Source organism: Macaca thibetana, chromosome 4 (assembly GCF_024542745.1).
Source record: "Macaca thibetana thibetana isolate TM-01 chromosome 4, ASM2454274v1, whole genome shotgun sequence".
Lineage (NCBI taxonomy): Eukaryota > Metazoa > Chordata > Mammalia > Primates > Cercopithecidae > Macaca > Macaca thibetana.
The window spans coordinates 27,452,147-27,478,587 of NC_065581.1; the positions used below are offsets into that span (position 1 = coordinate 27,452,147).

A 26,441-nucleotide genomic window follows, 5' to 3' on the forward strand; every position below is an offset into this window, starting at 1 on the left:
TGGCTCTGTCTAGGCAGCAGGCAAGATGAACCCGTTGGGCAGTTACATTTAGTGACCTGGAAAACTTTTTTTAACAATCTCAATATTTTATGATTTGGTCATTTCAGAGCAATGTAGAGTTTCAGAGTAAAGTAGGAAAACCTGTTTCATAGAATCTTATAACAGATTCTTCTGCATGTGAGGAAGATCAGTGAATTTCTCTGTATTTCTGTTCTTAGAAAAGGCCTGGGGGCAGAGCAGATGAAGACGGAAGTGGGTTTGGTATAAAGGAGCAACACAGAAGATTGCATATCCTTGTGATGATGGCACTGATCTTTTCTTGACTGTGGTCACATGACTACACATTTGATAAAACTGCTTCGAATTAAATACCCACACATGTACACAAATAAGTGCATGTATAACTGGTAAAATCTGAATAAGGTGGGTGGAGTGTATCAATGTCAGTGTTCTGGTTGTGAACTGGGTGAAGGGTACATGGGATCTTGTATTGTTTCCTAAAACTGTACATGAATCTACAATTATCTCAAAATAAAAAGCTTTTAAAAGTTAAAAAAAAAAAAAAAGGAAAAAGCCTGGGCCCCAACTGTGGATGTCCCATTAGTGCAGACTCATACCTTTCTTCTTAGTTTGGTACAGTTTCAGATACAATAGTCCTTTTATTCATGGGGGATATATTCCAAGACCCCTAGTGGATGCTTGAGACTGCTGATAGCCCTAAACCCTATACATAACTGTTTTTTCTTCTATACACACCGTGAAGGGAAAATAAATCTTAGAACCCTAAAATCACTAAGTCAACAGAAAAGTCAAGCTGGGAACTACAGGCAAACCTGCCTCTCATTTTATTCCTAAACAAGATAGTTAAAAAGATAAAAGAGCTACATACCTCCCTCACAATTTGCCCACAAGGAAATTCCTTGAAGGCCTTAAGGTATTTATCCTAAAACAATTCTGTTGAATTTCACCCTGGCAATGTAAACTGATAGCTTACCTTCACAGGTGTGGGACTGAAAGTCATCCCTCTGGCCAGGTGCGGTGGGTCATTCACGCCTCTAATCTCAGCACTTTGGGAGGCCAAGGTGGGCAGATCACCTGAGGTCAGGAGACCAGCCTGGCCAACATGGCAAAACCCTGTCTCTAATAAAAATACAAAAATTAGCCAGGTGTAGTGGCATGCGCCTGTAATCCCAGCTATTGGAGAGGCTGAGACAGGAGAATGGCTTGAACCCAGGAGGCGGAGGTTGTTGCAGTGAGGAGGTTGTTGCAGTGAGCCAAGATCGCACCACTGCACTTTAGCCTGGGTGACAGAGTGAGACTCTGTCTCAAACAAAACAAAACAAAACAAAAAAACCAAACTGTCATCCCTCTGCTCACCTGAGACAAATGCATATCTGATTGTTTCCTCCGCCCTATTGTTTATGTAAAAATGCAGATTCACTGAGCCAAACTAAATTGTGTATTCAGTGAAAGGTTGATCAAGGACTCAAAGGAATGCAACCTTTGTCTTTTGTGTCTTTTCTACCTATGACCTGGAAGACCCCACCACCACTTTGAGTTGTCCAGTCCTACTGGATCAAACCAATGTACATCTTACACATAGTGATCGATGTCTCATGTCTCCTTAAAATGTATAAAAGCAAGCTGTACGCTGACCACCTTGGGCACAGGTTGTCAGGACCTAATGAGCCTGTGTAACAGGTGTATCCTTAACCTTAGCAAAATAAACTCTCTAAATTGGTTGAGATCTGTCTCAGATATTTTGGGTTTACAACACATACCTATAATGGTTTAACTGATAAAGTAGCCAGGGTAAATAACAGCAACTAATAATAAAGTATAACAATTATAACAATATACTGTAATTAAAGTTACATGAATGTGGTCCTTCTCTTTTTCCCTATATCAAGCTTTTTTGTTGTTGTTATCTCTTTGGTTTTGTTGTTAAAACAAGTAATTTATAACTATTTGGTTGGAGAGTTTATTAAAAAACTCAGTGAGGCACTACAGGTAGATTACGGAAGGTGGATATTAGAAGTTAAGGAATTGTCTGCTTTATTACAGTGAAATTTAAACCGACAATGCTGGTTTGGCACACTTTTTTTTTTAGGCAGAGTCTCACTCTGTTGCCCAGGCTGAAGTGCAGTGGCACAATCTTGGCTCACTGTAACCTCCTCCTCCCAGGTTCAAGTAATTCTCACACCTCAGCCTCCCAAGTAGCTGGGACTACAGGTGTGTGCCATCACACCCAGCTAATTTCTGTAATTTTATAGAGATAGGGGTTTGCCATGTTGACCAAGCTGGTCTTGAACTCCAGACCTCAAGTAATCCGCCCGCCTCGGCCTCCCAGAGTGATGGAATTACAGGCCTGAGCCACCGTGCCCAGCCTAGCACACTCTTAAGTTTAAGAAAGAAATCAGTTTCTTTTGTTACTGATGAGTTCAGTTGATTGGCGCATCTTACCCATAATGCCAACATCTGGCGTTGAGTACTCATAGAGGCCAGGCCAGTATATAATTTTTTTTTTTTTTAAACACTTGACAGTTTCTAAGTATCCACATGAAATTGCCTCTTACCTATTTTGTGAAAAATTCTCTCTTCACTTAGGGGTAAAGGGAAGTCAATAGAATATCAGTTATTCACTTGGCTCAAAGCGTGGCCCTGTTTCTTTTTTTATTTTTTTCTCACGGACCTGGGTCCTAAGCATTGCTTATTTTTAGAAACCCCTAAGGAAAATCTCTTGGCAAAGAACCTGCACAAGTGGCTCTGGAAATTTCAAGGAAGCCAATCTTACCTGCATAGTATAGGCGGGATCCTGCACCACTAGAGCCTACTCGAGTTGACGCCATTGGCCCCTAGAACCTACAGGCCACACAGAGCATAAGGGGAGGGAGCTGGGACAGCGACATGCTGGGGCGCGGCAAGATGGGGTGATGTGGGCCTCACCGCGGCTGAGGACAAAGGAGGGAGCAAAATTGTTCCTGAGGTGGCTCAAATCAAAAAAAGGAGGATATGAGATCCTTTGATTTAGGTGCTTGATCATATACAAAGGTCCTATCTAGTTCAAATGGAGACTCTCAGGAACAAAACGTAAGAAAGGGGACCACTTGTTTCCGCCTGGTTTCGAACCAGGGACCTTTCGCGTGTTAGGCGAACGTGATAACCACTACACTACGGAAACAACCCTGCTGGGAGATACTGCAATTGAGGCACCTAGGGCGAGACAATCCAGGTTTGGCTTTAGAAAATCTCTATGTTCTACTCAGATTTTTTTTTCCTGGTAGTTTTTTCCATATATTTCAGACTTTCTACTTATTAAAATCAAAGATATCACATCCTGACCGTTGTTATTTGCCTACCACAAATTGGTACATATATTCACCAAATATATTTACCAGAATGCCCAGTAAACTATTCAGAATAATAAAAACTACTGGAAACTTCGCAAGTGCCCTTCAGCAGATGCATGAATTAATTCACATGAAATAATCTATTGCAACAATAATGAACAATCTACAACTATGTGGATGAATCTCACGGAGATGTTGACTAAAATAAACCAGACAGAAAAGGACAGTACTCTGTGGCTCCACTGATTTAAATTATAAAGCAGGTAACATTCCGCTGTCCAGCCAGAAGTCACAATAGTGCTTCCCTCTGGGAAGAGTGGGTAGTAACTGAAAAGGAACTGGAAATGCTCTGGTTTCCCAGGTGTGTTCATTTTATGTGTACTCATCAAGGGGTGTGTGTGTGTGTGTGTGTGTGTGTGTGCGTGTGTAAGAGGTGGGGAAGGTGGGAGAGAGAGGCGGAGAAGGAGGCAGGGAGAGGGAGAGAGAGGGAGAGATTGGGAGAGAGGTGCACAGGGAGAGACTGATAAATTGAAGAAGTAATAGGGTTATGCAGTTGAGTTGTAGAGACTGGTTAGAAAGTGTTAAATCCATAGGGCAGGCTGTAATAAAAGACAGGCCATCAGAAAAGGCAAGCTGAAAACAATACAGACAATTCAATAAAACCAGAAGTTCTTGGAAAAGTTGTCTACATTGTCAGCAAACTTGACATTTAGCTAGATTGACTAAGTAAAAACAAAAAAAAAGAAAAGAAAAGAAAAGAGACTCAAAGTATTAAAATTGGAAGTGAAAGCAGGGATATTATTACTAAATTTACAAAAATAAAAAGAGTTATAAGAGTACACTATGAAAATTGTATGCCAGCAAATTGGATGACCTAGATTAAATGAGCAAACTCCTAGAAACACACAATCTACAAAGATTGAATCATAAAGAATTAGAAATCTGAAAAGACCTATAACTAGTCAGGATATTGAAACAGTAATCAAAAACCTACCATGAAAAAAAGCCCTGGACCAGCTGGCTTAACTGATGAATTCTATCAAACATTTAAATAATTAAGCGGTCCTTCTCACACTTTTCCACAAAACTGAAGAGTAGAAAACACTTCCTAATTCATTTTATTAAGCTAGCATTACTCTGGTACCAAAGGCAGACAAAGCGATTACAAAAAGAAAGCTACAGGCTAATATTTTTTTATCAATGCTAAATTCCTCAACAAAATACTGGCAAACTGAATTCAACAATATATTAAAAGGATTTTACACCATAGCAAAGTAGGATTTATTCCTGAAATGGAAAGATTCAGCATACAAAACAAGTAATTAACATAATGTATACATAAACAGAATGAAAGAAAAAAGTCTTTTGAATTAATACAAAAAAAAAAGCATTTGACAAACTTTAAACACTTTCATGATAAGAAAAAAAATTCAATAAAGTACACATGGAAGGAAATTCCCTCAATATGATAAAGGCTTTTTATGAACATTATCCTCAATAATGAAAGACTGAAAGTTTTCTTCTGTAAGATCAGGAACAAGACAGGAATGCCTACTTTTACTACTGTATTTAGCTGGTATTGGCAGTTCTAGATAGAGGGGAAAAAAAAAAAACCAAACAAGGAAAAAGAAATAAAAGGCATCCAAACTGGAAAAAAAGGTAAAAGTATTTCTGTCACAGATGATGATTTTATATATAAAAAACTTCGATGTTTTTTATATATATAAACACAAAAAAGTTACAGCCAGTAAACAAATTCGATAAAATTGAAGGATATAAAACTCAGTTGCATTTTTATACACTATTAATGAACAATCTGAAAAGACAATTAAGAAAACATTTCCCCACTGGGCACGGTGGCTCACTCCTGTAATCCTTCCAGCACTTTGGGAGGCCGAGACGGGCGGATCACGAGGTCAGGAGTTCAAGACCAACTTGGCCAATATGGTCAAACCCCGTCTCTACTAAAAATACAAACAAAACGAAAAAATTAGCCAGGCATGGTGGCGCGCGCCTGTAGTCCCAGCTACTCAGGAGGCTGAGGCAGGAGAAGCAGAGGCTGCAGTGAGCTGAGATTGCACCACTGCACTCCATCCTGGGCAATAGAAGGAGACTCCGTCTCCAAAAAAGAAAAGAAAAACATTTCCAATTACAATAGGATCAACAAGAATAAAATACTTAGGATTAAAATTAATCAAGGAGGAAGAAGACTTGTATGCTGGAGACTACAAAACATAGCTGAAAGGAATGAAAGAAGACAGCAATGAAAGGAAGGACATTGTTGTTCAATTAGTTAACACTAAGAGCTATCTATGATTCAACATAAACTCTATCAAAATCCCAATAATGTTTTTTTACAGAAATAAGCAAATCCATTCTAAAGCTCGTATTGAATCTCAAGGGATCCTAAATAGCCAAATTAATCTTGAAAAAGAAGAACAGCTCTTTCGGCCACGCTCATGACCAGGACCCGTCGCCATGGGCCGCGTGATCAAAGGGCAGAGGAAGGGCGCCGGGTCTGTGTTCCCCGCGCAAGTGAAGCACCTTTAGGGCTCCGCGTGCCTGCACGCCGTAGATTTCGCGGAGCGGCACGGCTACATCAAGGGCATTCTGAAGTATGTCATCCACTACCCGGGCCGCAGCGCGCCCCTCGCCAAGGTGGTTTTCCGAGATCCGTACCGGTTTAAGAAGCAAACGGAGCTATTCATTGCCGCCGAGGGCATTCACACAGGCCAGTTTGTGTATTGCGGCAAGACGGCTCAGCTCAACATTGACAATATGCTCCCTGTGGGCCCCATGACTGAGGGTACAATCGTGTGCTGCCTGAAGGAGAAACCTGGAGACCGTGGCAAGCTGGCCCGGGCATCAGGGAACTATGTCACCGTTATCTCCTACAACCCTGAGACCAAGAAGACCCGTGTGAAGCTGCCCTCTGGCTCCAAGAAGGTTATCTCCTCAGCCAACAGAGCTGTGGTTGGTGTGGTGGCTGGAGGTGGCCGAACTGACAAACCCATCTTGAAGGCTGGTGGGGCCTACTACAAATATAAGGCAAAGAGGAATTGCTGGCCACGAGTAGTGGAACCCTGTGGAGCATCCTTTTGAAGGTGGTAACCCCCAGCACATTGGCAAGCCCTCCATCATCCACAGAGATGCCCCTGCTGGCTGCAAAGTGGGTCTCACTGCTGCCCACCGGACTGGACTTCTCCGAGGAACAAAGACTGTGCAGGAGAAAGAGAGCTAGTGCTCAATAAAGAGAGCTAGGGGCTCAATAAAGTTTGTCTTTATGCAAAAAGAAAAAAAAGAAAAAGAAAAAGAACAAAATTGGAGGCTTTATACTTCCTGATCTCAACATTTACTTTAAAGCTACAGTAATCAAAACAGTATGGTACTGGCATAAGGAGAGACATACAGACACAAGCGAATAGAGGGCCCAGAAATAAACTGTGGCTTGTATGGGCAACTGAATTGTGACAAGGGTGCCAGGACCATTTAATGGAGAAAGAACAGACTTTTTGACAAATGGTGCTAGGAAAACTGAATATCTACATGCAAAAGAATGAAGTTGGATGTTCACCTTATAATACATGTAAAAACTAACTTAAAACAGATCAAAGACCTAAACATAGGTGCTAAAACTTTAAAATTCTTAGATGAAAACCTTGGGGAAAATCTTCATGACATTTGGCAATGATTTCTTGGATATCATACCAAAAGCACAGAGAACAATAACAAAAATAGATAAATTAGACTTCATCGAATTAGTTACATTTGTAGGCTGGGCATGGTGGCTCACGTCTGTAATCCCAGCACTTTGGGAGGCCGAAGCGGGTGGATCACCTGAGGTCAGGCATTCGAGACCAGCCTGACCAATATGGTGAAACCCCATCTCTACTAAAATTACAAAAATTAGCTGGGCGTGGTGTCCTGCGCCTGTAGTCTCAGCTACTTGGGAGGCCGAGGCAGGAGAATCACTTGAACTTGAGAGGTGGAAATTCAAGTGAGCCAAGATTGTGCCACTACACTCTAGCCTGGGCAACAGAGCGAGACTCTGTCTCAAACAATAAATAAATAAATATTTAAAAATAAAAATAAAATAAAATAAAAACATTTATAGTCAGGGCACTGTTTAATCAGATTTTATTGAATTATTTATTGAATTAGTCAGGACACAATCAAAAGAGTGAAAAGACAATTCATGGAATGGAAGAAAATATTTGCGCAGCATATGTCTGACAAAGGATTAATATCCAGAATATGTAAAGAACTACTACAACTCAACAGTAACAACAACAACACAACCCAGTTCAAATTGGGCAAAGGACTTGGATCATTTCTCCAAAGACGATAGAAGCACAAATAGCCAATAAGCACATCAAGAAATGTTCAACTTCACTAACCATTAGGAAAATGCAAATCAAAACCACAGTGAGATAGCATCTGAGCTCCCTTAGGATGGCTATTAGAAAAAGAGAAAAAGAAAACAAAAAGCAAAATAAATACCAGGAAGGATATAGAAAATTATTATTCTGGTGCATTGCTGGTGGGAATGTAAAATAGTATAGCCACTGTAGAAAACAGTATGGTGGTTTCTAAAAAAATTAAACATATTATTACTATATGGTCCAGCAATTCCACTTCTAGGTGTTTATCTAAACGAATTGAAAGCAGAAGCTCGGCTAGGCGCGGTGGCTCACGCCTGTAATCCCAGCACTTTGGGAGGCTGAGGCAGGGAGATCACGAGGTCAGGAGATTGAGACCATCCTGGCTAACACAGTGAAACCCTGTCTCTACTAAAAATACAAGTCGGGCATGGTGGTGGGTGCCGGCAGTCCCAGTTACTAGGGAGGCTGAGGCAGGAGAATGACTTGAACCCGGGAGGCAGAGCTTGCAGTGAGCCAAGGTCGAGTCACTGCATTCCAGCCTGGGCGACAGAGCGAGACTCCGTCTCAAAAAAAAACAAAAACAAAACAGAAAGCAGAAGCTCAGATACTTGCACACCAATTGTTCCCAGCAGCATTATTCACAACAGTCAAAAGATGGGGCTGGGCATGGTGGGTCACATCTGCTGGGTCACACCTAGCAGTTTGGGAGGCTGAGGCTGAAGGACCCCTTGAGGCAAGGAGTTCAAGACTGGACTGAGCAAAATGCAACCACTACTTCTACAAAAAAATTTTAAAATTAGCTGCCACTGCACTCCAGCCTCACTGCACTCCAGCCTGGTGACAGTGTGAGACCTTGTCATCCTCTTCCCCCCAAAAAAGATATATTTAACCCAATGTCCACTGACAGATAAATAATGTGCGATATATACAAGCAATGGGATATACTTTAGCCTTAGAAAAAATGAAATTCTCATAAATACCATGACGTGAATGAACTTTGAGGACATTAAGCTAAGTGAAAAAAGCCAAACAGGACAAATATTGTGTAATCTACTTCTATTAGATACATAAAAACACAAGCAAAATTTATAGAGACAGACAATGGGTACCAAGGGCTGAAGGGGAGCAGATGGGGAGTTTTTGTTTAATGGTTATAGAGTTTCAGTTTGGGATGCTAAAAAAGTTCTGGAGATGGATGATGGTGATGGTTCCACCACACTGAATGTATTTAATTTTACCAAAATGTACTCTTAAAATGATAAAAATGGCAAATTTTATATTATGTATGTTTTACCACAATTTAAAAAATGCCATGGGGGAAAGTATGCATAAGGATATAAAGTAAGGAATCTAGAAGAGAAATGTTAAAAATATACAAAACAAAAGCTAACTCTATTTTTAGTTGGTTTTTTTTTTTACCTGGCATGGCTATATTAACTTTATTTATGTATGTATTTATTTATTTTTTTGAGATGGAGTCTCACACTCTCACTCAGGCTGGAGTGCAGTTGCGTGATCTCAGCTCACTAAAACTTCCATCTCCCGGGTTCAAGCGATTCTCCTGCCTCAGCCTCCAAAGTAGCTGGGATTCCAGGTGTGCACCACCATGCCCAGCTAATTTTTGTATTTTTAGTAGAGACAGAGTTTCACCATATTGGCCAGCTTGGTTTCAAATTCCTGACCTCCTGTGGTCCTCTCGCCCCAACCTCCCAAAGTGCTGGGATTATAGTGTGAGCCACCACATCCGGCCAATATTTTTTAAAATGTAGAATTTAAGACAAGAAGCATTACCACAAGATATTTCATAACAATAAGAGATGCATTTTATAGTAATGGAAGAGACATTTTATAAAAGAGAAACATAAACATTCTAAATGTGTATGCATTCAATAACATAGTTTCAAAATATATAGACCAAAAATGATGTGAAAACTTATATCCACACAAAAATTTGTATAAAATGGTTCATAGCAGCTTTATTTGTAATAGCAAAACACTAGAAAGCATCAAAATGTCTTTCAATATATGAATGGTTAAATAAACGGTTGTCCATCCATACCATGGAATACTCAACAATAACAAGTCAGGAGCTATTGATATCACGAGTTGGATGGATCTTGAGGAAACTAGGCTGTGGAAAAGGCCAATCTTTAAAGGTCATCTATTATATGATTCTATATCTATAACATTCTCAAAATGAAAAAGAATTGTAGAATTTTTGTCAAGGCTGGGCACAGTGGCTCATGCCTGTAATCCAAGCACTGTGGGAGGCCAAGGCAAGAGGATCACTTGAAGTCAGGAGTTTGAGACCAGCCTAGCCAACATGGTGAAACTTCATCTCTACTGAGAATAGAAAAAGTAGCCAGGCCTGGCAGCTGACACCTGTAATCCCAGCTACTTGGGAGGCAGAGGCAGAGGCAGGAGAATCACTTGAATGGGGAAGCAGAGGTTGCAGTGAGCCAAGATTGGCCTGGGCAACAGAGCGAGACTCTATCTCAAAAAAAGATAATAAATAAATAAAGAATTTTTGTCAAGAGGAGAGGTAAGTGGGTATGACTAATTAAGGGGTGGCATTCACAGTGAGATCTTTGTGGTGCTGGAATTGTTTCGTGTCTGGTTTCCAGTGTTAGCTACACAAATCTACACGTGATAAAAATTATCTAGAACCATACACACATGTCATACCAATGTCAAATTCCTGTGTTTGATATTGTGTTATATAAGAAGTAACCATTGGGCCAGCACATTGGGTGACTCACCCCTGTAATCCCAGCACTTTGGGAGGCTGAGATGGGTGGATCATCTGAGGTCAGGAATTCAAGACTAGCTAGGCTGACATGGTGAAACCTTGTCTCTACTAAAAATACAAAAATTAGCCGCGCATGGTGGTGGGTGACCATAATCCCAGCTACTCTGGATCCTGAGGCAGGAGAATCGTTTGAACTCAAGAGGCGGAGGTTGCAGTGAGCCAAGATCACGCCACTGGACTCCCTCCTGGGCGACAGAGCGAGACTCCATCTCAAAAAAAAAAAAAAAAAAAAAGAAGTAATCTTTGTAGGAAACTGGGTTAAGGGTACAGGGGAGTTCTCTACTTTCTTTGTAACTTCTTGTTAACCTATTATAATTTCAAAATTACAGCTTAAGAAGACCTGATGGTTCACAGGAACTAAATAGTGAAAGAAAAACAACAACAAAACGACACTGGAACTAAAAACAGGAAAATCCACACTCACGGCTTAAGGTTTTCCATACGTCGTGTGAGGTCACAGGGCAAACCACTGCCCCAAAACTGGAGAGACAGAAAGGCAAATACAGAGTACCACAACTTACCAGACCAGAAACCCAAAGAGCAAAATCCTCCATGTGAATCAGTGCTGGAGCAGGGACACCTGAGCTGTAATTAAGAAACTGCTCGAGGCTTTCTGTGGACAAATCTCAAGGAAAAATCTCCAGCTATAAATCTGTGAACTTTACGTCAGGAGCTCAACCAGGTTCTCACAATGAGAGAGAAAAATCCCCTCTGGTAGCGGGTGGGGCAAGAACCAGTTTGCAACAGGCCAGAGCATTCTGTTCTTTTTTTTTTTGAGACGGAGTCTCGCTCTGTCACCCAGGCTGGTGTGCAGCGGCACGATCTCAGCTCACTGCAACCTCCACCTCCTGGGTTTTAAGCAGTTCTTTCTGCATCAGCCTCCTGAGCAGCTGGGATCACAGGCACCTGCCACCACGCCCGGATAATTTTTGTATTTTTAGTAGAGACGGGGTTCCGCCATGTTGGCCAAGCTGGTCTTGAACTCCTAATCTCAGGTGATCCACCTGCCTGGCCTCCCAAAGTGCTGGGATTACAGGCATGAGCCACTGCGCTGGGCCCATTCTGTTATTCTTAACAAGGTCTGCCCTCAGGAGAAACCATTTAATCTCAATCTAACCTGCTGGGGTTTTATCAAGAGCCCGATGGATCTACGGGAAGGGAAATAACTCCAGCCCACTCTAGCCATCCAGTACTACCGAAAGTGGGGAAAAACCTAAAAAGCATGTTTAAAGCTCACAGTCCAGAGACACAGGCTCACTAATAGACTGAGACCTACTTGTGAGACTACAGAATGCTTTTCTCCCTCCACACTTTGTCACCACATTACTAAAGGCCTGCGTGCAGTAGCTCATTTTACCCAGTACAGCATGTCCTGCTATCAAGAAAAAAATAACAAGACATTAAAAAAAAAAAAAAAAAAAGACAAAATACACAGTTTAAAGAGAGAGAGCAAGCATCAGAACCAGACTCAAATATGACAGGGATGTTGGAATTCTCAGACCAGGAATTTGAAACAACTGATTAAGATACTAAGAATAAGATGACAGCATACAAGAACACATGGGCAATGTAAGCGGAGAGATGGAAATTCTTAGAAAGAACCAAAAAGACCTGCTAGTGATCAAAAACACTATAACACCAAGACAATGAAAATACAAGCCGCAGACTGGGAGAAAATACATGCAAAAGACATATCAGATAAAGTACTGTTATTCAAAATACACAAAGAGATCTTAAAACTCATCAGTAAGAACACAATCCCATGAAAATATGGCCAAAGACCTTAACAGTCACTTCACCAAAGAAGATATATAGGTGATTAATATACATATGAAAAGATGCTCCACAGTATATGTTCAGGGAGATTCAAATTTTAAAAAATGAGATAACACAACATACCTATTAAAATGGCCAAAATCCAGAACACTGACAACACCAAATGCTGGTGAGGATGTGGAGCGACACCAGCTCTCATTCATTGCTGGTGGAAATGCAAAATGGTACCACCTCTTTGAAAGACAATTTGGCAGTTTCTTAAAAAGCTAAATATACTTTTACCATAAAATTCAGCAATTGCACTCCTTAATACTTACCCAAAGAATTAAAGAACTTAAGTCCACAAAAAACCTGCACATGAGTGTTTATAACAACTTTATTCATAATTTTCAAAACTTGGAAGCAACCAAGCTGTCCTTCAATAGGTGAATAGATGAACAAGCTGTGGTATATCTATACAATGAAATATTGTTCAGTGACAAAAAGAAATCAGCTATAAAGTCATTAAAAGACATAGAGGAACTTTACATGCATATTTTGTTTGTTTGTTTTTTGTCTTTTAGTTTCAAGACAGAGTCTTGCTCTGTTGCCCAGGCTGGAGTGCAGTGGCATGATCTCAGCTCACTGCAACCTCTGCCTCCCGGGTGGAAGCAATTCTCCTGCCTCAGCCTCCTGAGTAGCTGGGATTATAGGCACCGGCCACCACACCCAGCTAATTTTTGTATTTTTAATAGAGACAGGGTTCCTCCATGTTGGCCAGGCTGGTCTCAAACTCGTCCACCTAGGCCTCCCAATGTGCTGGGATTATAGGAATGAGCCACTGCGCCTGGTTGATATTGTATTAATGTTGATTCATTAATTGCAACCAACGTACCACATTAATGCAAGATGTTAATGTTAATAACACATCTGTAGTCCCAGCCACTCAAGAGATTGAGGTGGGAGGATTCCTTGACCCAAGAGTTCAAAGTTGCAGTGAGCTACACTTCAGCTCGGGCAACAGAGAGACACCCTGTCTCAAGAAAGGAAAAGAATAATAAGAATAATAAAGTAAACACAATTTCTTTTTTTTTTTTTTTTTTTTTTTTGAGACGGAGTCTCGCTCTGTCACCCAGGCTGGAGTGCAGTGGCCAGATCTCAGCTCACTGCAAGCTCCGCCTCCCGGGTTTACGCCATTCTCCTGCCTCAGCCTCCCGAGTAGCTGGGACTACAGGCGCCTGCCACCTCGCCCGGCTAAGTTTTTGTATTTTTAGTAGAGACGGGGTTTCACTGTGTTAGCCAGGATGGTCTCGATCTCCTGACCTCGTGATCCGCCCGTCTCGGCCTCCCAAAGTGCTGGGATTACAGGCTTGAGCCACCGCGCCCGGCCTACATGTGAACTTCGAAGGTCTATAAACACCAGTCGGAATGTGCAAGAGGAATCCTCGAAAGCCAGAATGTAATTCTTTGGGACGGGTGAAGAGGATGTGTGACTGCAGGAACTGTATCAGAGAGTTTCCTTTCAGGTTATTTTTGAGCAAGTAGAAGCCTCAGTTCTTGACACCTAGGATAAAAGCTCTTGAGGACTAGAAGAATAAAACATCGAAGCTCCTGGTGGTACTTCGGTCTGTAACCGTTGAATACATTAAGAGTAACACTAGAATTCCAACACTTCTTCCTCGCGCCAGCGTCAGTTTTAGAATCAACAAAATCGTTACTTATTGATTCATTTAACTGCTAATATATTCGTTAAAAGTTTGTTAGGAGTCAGTGATCTTGAAAGTTCCAAAAACACAAAGGAAACTCCAGGACATGCAGAGAGAGAGTTCCTGACGCTGCAAGAGGTTTCTTTCAGCTTGTATCCAGGTGGTAAAACCAGTAGCGTGACCAAGGATGAAAGAGCGCATGTCACTTATTCTGGCCTCTCCAACTCCGGCTGAAATCCTTCGGTTCCCAAGTTGGAATTTGAGTGACACACAAGTGCTGTTAAATGAGACTTAATACCTAGCGGAGTGCCACCACAATCTTGCCCTTCTGCAAACCTCTGTAGCCCTTTTCTACCACCCTCAAAAAACGTACCAGGTTTACTATGGGATTCCGGTACTGCTGGGCTACCTCAGTTTCCACCCCTGGATATCTTCGCCAATGACATCAATGCTTACGTTTGTGACTTCAGAGACACCGAGAAGGCGCGGCTCCTTCCCTCAACCCCATTCACCTTCCTTTCAGCGGCGTTTTCTTGAACCAACTTGAAAATAATAGGTCCTTAAGTTACAAGTCACTAAAGGAAAGTTTGCAACTTGCGATCCAGTACGCTGACGTGCCTCTGAAAAGAGACAGCTGCCTACTCTGGGCGTACTGCCTTTGAATTAGCCATACCCCGCAAGGAGAAGCGCTGTTTAAAAAAAAAAAAAAAAAAAAAATTGCTGCCTAACAACAACAAAAATAAAATAAAAAGAGGAGGTTACCTTCACTCACCATTGAAAATCCTATTATAGTGCTTTTTCCACATCGTCTGTCAAAAATTTCTCCGTGGATTCTCCGCAGATTTTCTGGTCTGGCTCAGAGTTAAAATAGTTTGGACTTCCTTGCTAAAGTCTGTGAATATAGTCTTAAAGGTCTCTTTTGAAAGGAGTAAGAAAGAAAAAAGAAAGAAAAAAGAAGCTGTTTTATTTAGAAAAACAAAAATGTCAATCAAGTTATATATGTCTTCCCTCAAAACCCACCAATATCCGTGTGGCCGGTTAGCTCAGTTGGTTAGAGCGTGGTGCTAATAACGCCAAGGTCGCGGGTTCGATCCCCGTACGGGCCACTGGATTACCATAATGACGAGCTTTTAACTCAAGCCTGTCGAATAACCGCTTCCCTGAATCCAAAATTAAGACGCTGCGTTATTCATCCAGCGAGAAGGCTATTTTTCGTTTCCCTTTATTGTAAAAAGTAAAAAGAACAGGCCCCTCGCAGGGGCTAGTACCTATAATCCCAGTACTTTGGGAGACCGAGGCGGGGGGATCATTTGAGGTTAGGAGTTGGAGACCAGCCTGACCAACATGGTCTCTATTAAAAATACAAAATAAGCTGGGCTCATGCCTGTAATCCCAGCTACTCGGGAGGCTGAGGCAGGAGAATCACTTGAGCCCGGGAGGCGTAGGTTGCGGTGAGATGAGACCGCGCCATAGTTCTCCAGCCTGGGCAACAGGAGCGAAACTCCGTCCCAAAACAAAGAACAACAGAAAAGATGCAAGCATTAGGAAGAATGTATTGAAGAAAATAGTGGAGTAGTGTGGCAGCTAGATGGGTGTGTTTTAGGGAATGGGAAATTAAGAAGAGGTATGACAATTGCCTGCTTAGTTTTTAGTGAAACGTTAGGAAGCAATATACACTTTTTTCAATTTTTTTTTCATTCTCAATATTCAAAGGGAGACGATATTATTTTGACGCTTTAAATGAGTTTCGGTAGGGAAAGGGAAGCAGGTTCGGAGTGGCCAGTGACTTGGTGAGAGTGTGGTACTAATAGTATAGCAAGATGCGAGGTTTTGTTTCCCGTAACAGCTGTGCTTCATTCTTTTTTTCTGACCCCAGGCAGTTTCCAAGGCAAATAAATGTCCACTCCACGTGAGGCTGCCACTGGCTTTCACGAAAAATTTCCCCCCTTTAGCTTAAAGAGCATGGAAGTGAATGCGGTGTTTTAAGAATCGCCAATTCTCCGTTCGACCCGTCCACAGCCCAACACACCTGGACTACCAGGTTTGTGGTTTCATTTGTTTACCCGCAATGCCGCTGACAGTGCACACTGGTAAGTAACTTTAGTAAACTCACCTGAGATGCAGAGCGAAGATCCAAGCTATACGTTCGGAAACCGAGCCACATATTAAGATGCTCTTTTGGTTTAGTTTGAGGAGTTTTCCCCCGCTTGACTCTGGTTGCCTCCCAGCCTCTCTCTCCTCCACCATCTTCCTCGTCGCTGAGAAAGGAGGTCCATCTGTTCAGACACCGCCCCAAAGCTGCCACCTTCCACACTCATCTTCTTCTGGGATGTCTGTCTATCTATCTATCTATCTATCTATCTATCTATCTATCTATCTATCTATCTATTTATTTATCTATCAATCAATCATCTGTCTGTCTATCTATCTTTGTCCCTGCCGATTCTCCTGTCTTCTATTTCTTGAGGATCTCAGGGCGGAGGAAAAGTGGTGGGGACCTGGAAGGCGGGTTAGAGGCCCGTGGCGGGAGTGGTGGATGCGGGCCATGTTGAGGCTGAGTTGGGTCCACCGACTTCACAGTTGAGCTCTGTGTAGGGGGCCCAACTGACGCAAGGAGCAGCTTGCATCCCGCATCCGCCACAGCCCTGCCTTTATGATTCAACGTTTCTTCAGATGTCCCCTTTCTTTTTGACAACAGTCATGCCCAGGGAAAGAGCTGTGCCTCAGAGACGCCAGGAGTGTGGACCTCTCCCAATGGAAAAAAAAAAAAACACTGATGAAGAAGATTTACGTGGAAAAAAAATTTTTTTAAGTTTCTTTGATTTTTAAGCTTTCTAATGGTCTTTTTCTCCTTTCTCCCTTCTCAAGTTGAGAAAGAGATGAAAGGTAGCAACAAAATCTTGTAGGTTGGCTTCTTCGACTCTTGTCTCTTTCACATTCAAGTTACAGCACCACTCTGGACAAGGACATTCACGGGATTGTTAATACGGCTTTGAAGAAGGAAAATGGTGAGCACAAGCGAGCCAGCCAGGAGTCGAACCTAGAATCTTCTGATCCGTAGTCAGACGCGTTATCCATTGCGCCACTGGCCCGTGCCCGTAAGTCATTTTTACTGTTACTCTTTTCATAATTATGTTGTATTATACTATTGGGGCCATGGAAAAAAAAAAAAGATTGTATCTTTATTTAGGTAGCGATTAAAACCCCAAAACCGCACTGATTCTAGGAAACCATGTTTTCTTTTGTAGTTTGTTGGCATAATAGACATTCACATAAAGTGTCTTTATTGAAAATAATGACCAATTTTCATATTTGAAACACTATATATGTGCTAAGATGAATGTCTTCAAAGCAATATTAGTGTTTCTATCTTCCCTTTTATGTGTGTGCCTACTTTTGAGCTTTTTGTAACTTATTTTTCAGGCCAATCAGCTGCTTTTACCTGAATTTTTTTTTTTTTTTTTTTTTTTTTTTTTTTTTTTTTTTGAGTCGGAGTTTGGCTCTTGTTGCCCAGGCTGGAGTGCAGTGGCGCGATCTCGGCTCACCGCAACCTCTGCCTCCTGGGTTCAAGCGATTCCCCTGCCTCAGCCTCCCAAGTAGCTGGGATTACAGGCATGTGCCGCCATGCCCGGCTAATTTTGTATTTTTTGTAGAGACGGGGTTTCTCCATGTTGGTCAAGCTGATCTTGAACTTCCTACCTCAGGTGATCCGCCCGCCTCGGCCTCCCAAAGTGCTGGGATTACAGGCGTGAGCCCCTGCGCCTGGCCTGAACTTCATTTTTAATATACTTACATAGGGCACTAACGATGTATGTGGATCAGTAATGAGCAATCTGTATTATTTTAAATTTAGATATTGCAAAAAGTAAAGTGCTTTGTAATACATTTCTGGAGGCATTAGTCATAGTTTTTTCCTCTTATCCAAAAGGAAAAAACAAGTACTCACTCACTAGGGAGAAGTTTATTGTAAAACGGTATTACAACTCAAAGTAGCAGATGAAGACACTCAAATTTAACAAGGAGGCAAGAATTCAGGAAAGTACACTTTTTTCAGAATCACATTTGACATGGAAACTTAGAAACAAGGAACTTTACTTGCATAGCTGTTCAAAGTAGGCAAAGTAGTGGAAAATGACGAAGCGCTTTTATAAGGAGACGAAGTTTCGTATGGGTTTAAGAAGGTAGTCAGAAACCAAAATGTATCCTCTTTGTGCCTCCGTTTCCTCGTTGATACAAAACGCTTTGAAGAGCAGCTAATACATATGATGGATTGTTATCATCCTAAATTTTTTGGCTCCCACCAGCTGTGAGATCAGGACAAATACGAAGTAAAGATTGCTGCCTGAGAGTGCTTTAAGAAAGCTGTCATACTATTAATCTAAAAGGGAAATTGTATTCCTTATATTTTCAACATTGCACCTGTCTCGTCTGTGCCATTATGATTAGACGTAAGATAACCAATATTTTATTTTTCTTTGAGACAGTCTCACTCTGTCGCCCAGGCTGGAGTGCAGTGGCGCGACCTCAGCTCACTACAACCTTCGCCTCCCAGGTTCAAGCGATTCTCTTGCCTCAGGCTTCCGAGTAACGTTACTTCTTGATGTACATTTTCACGAGTGTGCGCGCTGTAAAAGCCACAGCGATAGCACTCACAGCTTTCCGTCCTCAGGAACGCTAACTCCTGGGGGGCGGGGAATGATGAAAGCAAATTGGAAACCCAACCAGAAAACAGCAACGCTGTGAGCAGGATTTGAACCTGCGCGGGGAATCCCCATTGGATTTCGAGTCCAACGCCTTAACCACTCGGCCATCACAGCCTCGGAAACCCGCTTTGTCTCTTAGTAAGTCGTGTTAGGCTCTTTGACTCTCTCACGCTTTAAGGTTCCCACAGCAGGTTAATGCCTCCATGTTTGTGTTTGTCACTTTTTATATATTTGTCTCTCTCTTTCAACAAGAAGCTCCTGGGAGACATAATAGTGTCTTAATCTTTACCTATTATCTGACTCTCTATGCATCGAAAATTTGTTTGGTGTTTAGTGGCTGCTTTTGTTGCTGGAACAAATCCCCAGAGACTCAATTGTCTGTTCCCTGTTCCTCCCTCCGGTTCATGCTTTTTCTTCTCTCCTTACCCAGCACATATTAAAGTCACTCACATTGTTTCAATAAAATTTTCCGAGTAATAAAATAAAATATCATTGCCATATCCATTTTCATCTAGGCTTTCTCCTGTTATATTTTAGTTTAGCAGTTTTGCATTTTACATTTAGGGCTATGATCCATTTTGAGTTAATACTTGTGAAGGGTGTAAAGTCTGTGTCTAGGTTCACTGTTTTGCATGTGGAAGTTCAGTTGTTGGATTGCTACACTGTCAATTTCCCTGCCTCTCCCACTTTGTACTCCTTTGGCAAAGCCACAACCAGGGCAGCTAAACATGGCGGAAGAAAAACATAAAATCAGTTGACAGATTTCACTTTAAATTCACGACAATAAATCTCAAGTAGGTCCTCAAGGCTACCAGGCAAATTGTACCATACGCAATTGGATTAGTCCACTCCCAATCCTCTTGTTCTAAGTCACTATTTCAGCCAGATGCAGTGGCCCAAGCCTGTAATCCCAGCATTTTGGAGGCCGAGCCGGGGGCGGTGGGGGTGTGGGGGGGTGGGGATCACCTGAGGTCAGGAGTTCGAGACCAGCCTGGCCAACATGTCGAAACCCCGTGTCTACTAAAAATACAAAAAAATTAGCTAGGTGTGATGGTGCGTGCCTGTAATCCCAGCTACTCGGGAGGCTGAGGCAGGAGAATCACTTGAACCCGGGAGATGGAGGTTGCAGTGAGCTGAGATGGTGCCACTACCCTCCAGCCTGGGCGACAGACAGTGAGACTCCATCTAAAAAAAAAAAAAAAATTGTCACTATTTCATATCTCTCATCCCAGTGCTCCAGCACCTCCTCTCCCATCCTTGTGGTCAACTGATGACTTTACTTCCTACTTCACAATCAGGAGAGACCTTCCACGCACATCTATCACCACATTCATCCACCTACCAGCCTCTGAAGGACTGTCAGTGATCCTATTATCCCTTGACAAGGTCGCCAATTATCTCCACATGGCTAAAATAATTTCCCAGTCCTCACCTTACTTGGGATAGCTGCAGCTTTTAATACATTCTCCTTCTTACAACACTTTTTTCAATTGACTTTAGGGTAACAATTTTCCTGTTTGTCTTCCACTTAGTAATAAGCATTCCTCCACGTCTTTTCATGCTTTAATAACTCATTTATTTTTAGGGCTGAATAATATTCCATTATCTAATGTACCATAGTATATTTATTCATTTACCTACTGAAAGACATATTGGTTACTTCCAACTTTTGGCAATTATGAATAAAACTTCTATAAACATTTATGTGCAGGTTTTTGTGTAGACATGTTTTCAGCTCCTTTGGATAGTTGCCAAGGAGTATGATTGCTGGATCATATAATAAAAATATGTCTAGTGTTGTAAGAAACCACCAAACTGTCTTCCAAAGTAGCTGTACAATTTTGCATTCCCACCAGCGATGAATGAGAGTTCCTGTTGCTCCATATCCTCACCAGCATAGGTGTGGTCAGTGTTCCAGATTTTGGCCATTCTAATAGGTGGGTAGTAAATGGTATAATATGATTAAAACAATATTGCATTTCTCTGTTTACATATAATGTGGAGCATCTTTTCTTATGCTCATTGGCCATCTGCATATCTTCTTTAGCAAGGTATATGTTAGGGTCTTTAGCCCATTTTTTGATTGGGTTGTGTTCCTGCTGTTTAGTTTTAAGAGTCCTTTGCATATTTTGAATAAGTTGTTCATTACATATGCTTTTTGCAAATATTTTCTTTAATCTGTGGTTTGTCTTCTTACTCTTTTGATATTGTCTCTAGCAGAGTAGAATTTTAAATTTTAATGAAGTTTATTACTTCTTTCATGGGATATACCTTTGCTGTTTTATCTAAAAAGTGATTGCTTAGCCATGTGTGGTGGAACACACCTGTAGCCCCAGCTACTTGGGAGGCTGATGTGGAAGGATGGCTAGAGCCTGGGAGGCAGAGGTTTCAGTGAGCCCTAATCACACCACTGCACTAGGATGACAGAATGAAACCTTGTCTTTAAACAAAACAAAAAACCAGAGCTGACAATGACACTCTCTGGAACATTGCATACCTTCTGTACATTCTGGAGCACATAGATTTCTATCGAATTGTATGATATGCATTTGTAGTAAATTTCTATCGGGTTGGATAATATGCATTTGTAGTAAACTATGAACTATAACTGTCTTTTCCTCCAAAACTGTGTATGTGTGCATGTTTGTATGCACACAAGAAAAAGGTTAATAAAGTAAAAATATCAATTATTCTCTAGAATAATATCACATCATAATTATTATAGTTCTTTTCTGAAAGATTGCATATAAAAATAAGAATTATTCGAGTCACCCAGCAGAACATCTGTTTATATTGTTCTGCCAACTGGGACCCAAGCTAGGTTCCATGGGAGTCCTCCTTTTGGCCTGCCCCCAACGAGAGGACTACTGCCCACTCTCTGAGTGGGAGTCTTAGCTTTGTTGCTTTCTTTATGAGCAACTGTCTTAGGTTTTGTTTTTTGTTTTGTTTTGTTTTTTTGAGACGGAGTCTCGCTCTGTCGCCCAGGCTGGAGTGCAGTGGCGAGATCTCAGCTCACTGCAACATCCACCCCCCCAGATAAAGCAATTCTCCTGCCTCAGCCTCCCGAGTAGCTGAGACTACAGGCATATGCCACCACGACCGGCTAATTCTTCGTATTTTTAGTAGAGACGGGGTTTCACCGTGTTAGCCAGGATGGTCTTGATCTCCTGAACTCGTGATTCGCCTGCCTCGGCCTCCCAAGTGCTGAGATTACAGGCGTGAACCACCACGCCCGGCCTTTTGTAGGTCTTTTGTCTTATTTCTTCTCCATATATTACTTCTGACAATTGTAAGATTATTAGAATCGTAAGAATCCTTTCATGGGTGCCCATGAAGTTAATAACAAAAACAAAATATATATGCGTCACTTTAATTATTTCTGATTTTAAAAATATATTTTATTGATACTGAGGTAGTTTATGCTCACTAAACTACCTCATAAAATGAATGCCTGACCCTTCATTTTATGTTTAAAAAATGGGTTGGTCTCTAATGACAAACCCATTCATTAGTGATCAACCCATTTTCATAATCATATCTTAATAGTTGTAAACTTGCAGCAAAATTTATTAGTTGTAAATAGTTGTAAACTTGCAGCAAAAATTATTCACTCACATTGTTTCAATAAAATTTCCTAATTGAGTAATAAAATAACATAAAATATCATTGCCATACCCATTTTCATCTAGGCTTTCTCCTGTTACATTTTAGTTTAACAGTTTTGCATTTTACATTTAGGGCTATGATCCATTTTGAGTTAATATTTGTGAAGGGTGTAAAGTCTGTGTCTAGGTTCACTGTTTTGCATGTGGAAGTTCAGTTGTTCGATTGTTTCCATTTGTTGAAAAGACTATCTTTGCTCTATTGTGTTGACTTTGCTTCTTTGTCAAAGATTGACTACTTGACTACTATATTTGTGCGGGTCTATTTCTGGTCTCTCTAGATCTATTTGTCATTATTATTTGTCATTGATCTATTTGTCTATTTTTTCACCACTTATTGTCTCCTTCAACTTCTCTTTTGCTGGTTCTTCCTGCTCTCCTTCATCGTTCTATGAGGATATCTCAGGGTTCAGTTTTTGTTGTTGCTTTTTTTTGTTTTTTGGGTTTTTTTTTGACAGTCTTGCTCTGTCTGCCAGGCTGGAATGCAGTGGCATGATCTCGGCTCACTGCAACCTCTGTCTCCTGAGCTCAAGCAAGCATCCTGCCTCAGCCTCCTGCGTTGCTGAGATTACAGGCGTTTGCCACCACGCCCTGTTAATTTTTGTATTTTTAGTAGAGACAGGGTTTCAACATGTTGGGCCAGGCTCATCTTGAACTCCTGATCTCAGATGATCCACCCACCTCCGCTTCCCAATTGGGATTACAGGCATGAGCCACTATGCCCAGCCCACTTATGATCATTTTAAAAACACACTATATAACTTATTTATTTTGTGTATTGTCTGTCTTCCCTATGAGAATGCAAACTCCATGAGGGCAAGATATTTGTTTACTGTCAGATTACTAATACCTAGAAGAGATATGGGTGACATTCAATAAATATTTGCTGAAAATACATTAGAATACAGATTTCATTATCCCATTTCACAGATTAGAAAATAAAATTCGGAGAGGTCATTGAGTTTCCCAGGGACACAACACAATAAACACCAAGAGTGAAGCTCAGATATTCAGATTTCCTGCCTAGATCTTCCAGGGAGACTTAGAGGAAGACAGTGTAGTTGAGGAGGGCAAGGAGGCAAATTAGGCTAAAATGTGTAAAGGGAAAGGACTCTAAGTGAAGTGGAATGGTTCTTGCTACCAAAACAAACAGCTTTCACCAAAAGAACCATGTATCTGACTAGAATTTCTTTCTTTTTTTTCTTTCTTTTTTCTTTTTTCTTTTTTGAGACAGCGTCTCACCCTGTTGCCCAGGCTGGAGTGCAGTGGTGTGATCTCCGTTCATTTCAACCTCTGCCTCTTGGGTTCAAGCAATTCTCCTGCCTCAGCCTCCTGAGTAGCTGGAATTAGTGCCACCAAGCCCGGCTAATTTTTTTTGTATTTTTAATAGAGACCCGGTTTTGCCATGTTTGCCAGGTTGATCGCAAACTCCTGACCTCAGATGATCTGCCCAACTCAGCCTCCCAAATTGCTGGGATTATAGGTATGAGCCACTGCGCCTGGCAGACTAGAATTTCTCTAATACCCACATCCAAGGGTAGCAATACATTTAATTTGCATTAGGGAATATTTCCTGGGCATTGGTACCATTGTTCATACAAATTCTTTTAAATGAAAAACATCCTCCTTTTACTCTGAAATATGCACTTCCCATTTTCTCCAGGAAGTAGTACCAATTACAAGCATAATATTTGTAACAGTTATCTCTGGCAACTCCCCATGTCCTCAGAGTATCTCTATATTGAGTTTTTTCTGCCTCTCCCTATACTGTAAAACTCACTTTCATATTATATGCTCAGTTTCACCCTATTAATACCCATGTATTTTCATAGACCCTTCCTTTTTCCAGAAAACTGAAATAATGAGGAATACTTTTTTTTTTTGAGATGGAGTCTCACTCTGTCATCCAAGCTGGAGTGCAGTGGCATGATCTTGGCTCACTGCAACCTCCGCCTCCCGGGTTCAAGCTACTCTCCTGCCTCAGCCTCCCGAGTAGCTGGAATAACAGGCGCCCGCCACTACGCGCAGTTAATTTTTTGTATTTTTAGTAGAGACGGGGTTTCATCATGTTGGCCAGGCGGGTCTCGAACTCCTGACCTCGTGATTCACCAGCCTTGGCCTCCCAAAGTGCTGGGATTACAGGTGTGAGCCAGAGCGACCGACCGTGAGGAATACTTTGACCTCAGACACACATGGATAGAAATACTGGTTCCAAGTTCTATAACTTGTGTGAGCTTGAGGAAGTTATTTATATTATTTAACCTCCCCACTCCTCAACCTCTGCATCTATAAGAAAGGCAAATGATTGTAAGTAACAATTACACCTACACCTGAGGCTTGCTTTGTTCGTTTACGTAGGAAAAATCATTAAATACTTGATTTAATGGCTGGTAATAAATTGTAGATATTACTATTGTTCTAGTGATTTCCATTATTAGTTTCTAGGGAATTACAAAGATCAGAACTTTGGAGATTTGTTAAAAATATACCCACATCCAATGGTACATTAAGGAATGTACCATCGTACATTGTCTTGCCTTCACTCTTAGGCAAGACAGATGGTCGCTGCAAGCCTCGGTGCTTCAACTTAAAATTAGGAAAAGAATACTCAGAGAATCGTGGTAAGGGCTCAGGCTTACATTTAAAGGTATTCATTGAGGGCAAAGCAGTATGGATTCACTGACGAGCAAGAACAGACACTGTTCCTGTCCAAATGCAACTTACATTCCAGGGAGACCGACATCAATTTAGTTATTACACTTACAAATGTAAAATTGGCAAGGGAAGAAAGCTCATGGTACTATGAGGAATATAGGACTTTCATTAATGCAGTTTAAGGAAGTCTTTCCTAAAGAAAAAATAGTTTCCCTGAGATCCAATCACCAGCTAAAGATAACTAACTAGGCAAAGCCAAGCGCAAAGCTTTTCAGCTAGAGGGAACCTCAGGAGCAAAGTCCAGTAGTGAGAGAGACTGATTGCATGGAGTTCACGGAGTATGAGGCATAGACTGCAGGAGACAGCAAACCATGATTTGCAGATGAAGAAGCATTTAAAAGTTAGACACGCAGGGCACTTCAGGAATTTATATATAAGAAGTGTTATAGAAGATAACACCTGTAAAATGTGTAGTATATATATCAGGTTCTTTTTTTTTTTTTTTTTTTTTTTTTTTTTTTTGAGACAGAGTTTTGCTCTTGTTGCCTAGGCTGGAGTGCAATGGCGTGATCTTGGCTCACTGCAAACCGCCTCCCGGGTTCAAGCAATTCTCCTGCCTTAGCCCCCCCAAGTAGCTGGAACTGCAGGAGTGTGCCACCACGCCCGGCTATTTTTTATATTTTTAGTAGAGATGGCGTTTCGCCATGCTGGCCAGGCTGGTCTTAAACTCCTGACCTCAGGTGATCAGCCTGCCTCGGCCTCCCAAAGTGCTGGGATTACAGACGTGAGCCACCACGCCCGGCTAATTTTTGTATTTTTAGTAGAGACAGGGTTTCGCCCTGTTCGAACTTCTGACCTCAGATGATCTGTCTACCTCGGTCTTCCAAAGTGCTGGGATTACAGGTGTAAGCCACCACGCCTTGCCCAGATTCTTAAAATGTTAGTTTCTGCTTCCTCTTTCCTTTATCTTGTCAAAATAACCAGAATCTGGGCGCGGTGGTTCGCGCCTGTAATACCAGCATTTTGGGAGGCTGAGGCGGGTGGATCACCTGAGGTCAGGAGTTCGAGACCAGCCTAACATAGTGAAACCTCGTCTCTACTAAAAATTAGTAGGGCGTGGTGGCACATTCCTGTAATCCCAGGATTACTTGGGATTACTTGGGAGGCTAAGCCAGAAGAATCGCTTGAACCTGAGAGGCGGACCGAGAGGCAGAAGTTGCAATGAGCCAAGAACGTGCCATTGCACACCAGCATGGGCAACAAGAGTGAAATTCCGACTCAAAATATAAAATAACCAGAATCTGAGATCTGGTGTGAGTTAACCTCTAAGGAAGTCAATTAAATTTCCTTCAATAAGTTTGAAATAATTCATGTATCAGCAAGATCATGAGAGTTCTCTTAGTGCACTGGGGGTAGGGG

At 41.5% G+C, this 26,441-nt stretch overlaps 4 non-coding genes and 1 pseudogene across 5 annotated transcripts; 2 read left to right on the forward strand and 3 right to left on the reverse strand.

The window, feature by feature from the left end:
- Window positions 1–3,108: 3,108 nt before the first annotated feature.
- TRNAV-AAC (transfer RNA valine (anticodon AAC)) lies at window positions 3,109–3,181 on the reverse strand. The gene has a single exon. It is a non-coding gene; the product is annotated as a tRNA-Val (tRNA).
- Window positions 3,182–5,828: 2,647 nt separating this feature from the next.
- Window positions 5,829–6,591, forward strand: LOC126953500 (60S ribosomal protein L8-like; annotated as a pseudogene). The gene has a single exon (XR_007725240.1). The product of XR_007725240.1 is annotated as a 60S ribosomal protein L8-like (transcript).
- An 8,443-nt stretch (window positions 6,592–15,034) lies between these two features.
- On the forward strand, window positions 15,035–15,108 carry TRNAI-AAU (transfer RNA isoleucine (anticodon AAU)). Its single transcript has one exon. It is a non-coding gene; the product is annotated as a tRNA-Ile (tRNA).
- A 1,913-nt stretch (window positions 15,109–17,021) lies between these two features.
- Window positions 17,022–17,094, reverse strand: TRNAR-ACG (transfer RNA arginine (anticodon ACG)). Its single transcript has one exon. It is a non-coding gene; the product is annotated as a tRNA-Arg (tRNA).
- A 1,643-nt stretch (window positions 17,095–18,737) lies between these two features.
- TRNAS-CGA (transfer RNA serine (anticodon CGA)) lies at window positions 18,738–18,819 on the reverse strand. The gene has a single exon. It is a non-coding gene; the product is annotated as a tRNA-Ser (tRNA).
- Window positions 18,820–26,441: the final 7,622 nt, after the last annotated feature.